Below are 2,467 nucleotides of genomic sequence, written 5' to 3' on the forward strand. Positions count from 1 at the left end.
ATATATTATCATTTACGCTTGCCTTATAGCATGACTTAGGTAAAATGTCGTGCAAAAAGATGAACAATACCGTTATCAGAAGTTGCGGTTGAATCGTTGAAAGACATTACATCAAGTAAACCACGACTACCTTTTTTGCTATTGATATACGAGAAAAACTGTTGGTTATGACTTACTAAATGCATTATGAACCAAATAACGTTGTTCATAAGTTACACATTTATCGAAGGCATCTTTAAGTGACGTAGAACTAGAATAACTTAAGAAGGTTCTAAATGGTTCTTTAATACTTATCAAAAATATATGCAAAGCTCGATCTTCATATCCTACCATTTTATCAAGTGCGTTATCTGCATCTCTAAGTGTTAATTTGCACGTGGTATTGCATTATTACAATAAGTAGTTACAGCAATTTCGCAATCTGACGAAAATGTTGACAGTTGATAGGGTTCTCCGGAATAAAATGGGATTGCATTGATGTGGACAAATGCGTTAGAAAATGTTTTTTGTTTAGAAGTAGTCATAATTGAGGTGGAGCAAGATTTAGTTTTACTTTTGAATTACGGGATAAATTGATAGATTCTTCAACGTCTGTATTATCAGAGGTGGTTGACATGAAAAAGAGTTTTTGATTCGTTTTCAGGGAAGCAAAACTGCTTCAAAAAAGAAAAATGTGAGAATTGGTACTCACCCTAGAATCAAAGAAAGTACGAATTAAGTTGTCATTAATCTTCAACTGAACTTTTCGTGTGTGAATTAGATCGAAGTCCGTCACGTTTATCCCTGTTAATCTTTCTGGAACGATCGTAGCGAATTTTGTCGTCTATGGGGTGTCCAAATTGTTGTTGTTGTTGTCCGACGGATATACGTAAATGCAGCATAAGTCTATACAGAATGCGTATCGAGAGAAGCTCGAATCGAAAAATAAAAAAACGAAAATTCATCGAAATCACAATGCAGATGCACCATATGAATCGTTTTTCCGATCCTGTTCGCAGCCAGTGATGTTCACGGGTTCGAGAAAGAAATTTTTAAAAACTCTTAAATGAACAAAATTTAACTTTATTGAAATGTAACTCTACTTGTTCTAGGCATAAGACAAGAAGTAACATAAAAATGTAGTCATCATCATCATAAGGTCGTCAGTCCTAAGACTGGTTGGACACGCACCTCTACTGTTTTCTATCCTGAGCTTTATAACAATAACAACCCATATCCTTAACTGTTTGCTTACAGTAATTTAATCTAGTCTACCTCTACCCCTCCTAACATCCGTTTGTGCCTCTAATGTGTCTCTGACTAGACCTTTATGCCTGAGAAGGTGTCCTACTAACCTATCTCGCCTATTTCTTATTGACTTCTATAGAGTCCTCTGTTCTCTTACTCTTTCTAATACCTCTTCATTTCTAACCTTCTCTATCCACGGTATCCTCATCATTCGCCTGTAACACCACATTTCGAACACTTCTAACCTTTTCTTTTCCACCGCAGTCACTGTCCATGTTTCGCACCCGTACAGCACCGTGCTCCAAGCATACGCCTTGAACAACCTTTTTCGAATATCTAAATTAACCGTTCGCGAGCATAAAAGTGACTTCTGTTTGTTGAAGGCGACTCGACCCTGCGCTATCCTCTGCTTTATATCCCTACTACTCCTTCCGTCCTGACTTATCTGTCTTCGTAGATACCTGAAATTGGTTACTTCTTCTAATTTTTCGTCTCCAATCTTTATATTCGCTTTTTCCCAACTGTTTCTTCTCTTGTATACCAGTATGTTTGTTTTACTTTTATTTATTTTCATACAGTACTGTTTTGTCAATACCACTTCTATTTTATTTCAAGCCATCTCTAACTCATCCTTGCTAGATGCTAATACTGCTATAAATAGAAACATTTGGCAATGAAGATTTAATATGCGATTTTGATGGCTTGGTTAATGATTAAAAAAAAAATTAATTTTAGATATGTGGATTGTTAATGTACTACTTCAGAAATGTTTTTTATGCTTTAAGTTTTAATAATTATAACACATACATGTATACTAGGTATAGTAATATATAATGTGTTTTTGATCATGGGTTTTGATGGAGATAACATGCTCTTTATACAAACGCATATAAATGTCAACGTAAATTTATTACATACAAACAAAAACAAGAAAAAGTACTTATTTGCACATGGTACGAAATAAATATTATTATTACAATAAGGTCTGCCGTATAGTCTTCGTAATTAAACGTTCTTTTACTGTTCGCAACCAATTTCTTGTTCCTTCTTCTAAATCATTATTTGAACTATTTAATGTTGCTGCATTTAGTCCAGCAGCATCTGCAGTATAGAAACATATTAATAGTTAAAAAAAAATTAGTAACCCAAGATTAATTATATCTAAATTTACTTNACGAAAAGAATCTAAAAATCTAAAACTTACATTAGTTTTTTCTATAAATTTTGTGAATGAAATATA

This window comes from Agrilus planipennis, unplaced genomic scaffold (genome assembly GCF_000699045.2).
Source record: "Agrilus planipennis isolate EAB-ADULT unplaced genomic scaffold, Apla_2.0 scaffold160, whole genome shotgun sequence".
NCBI lineage: Eukaryota > Metazoa > Arthropoda > Insecta > Coleoptera > Buprestidae > Agrilus > Agrilus planipennis.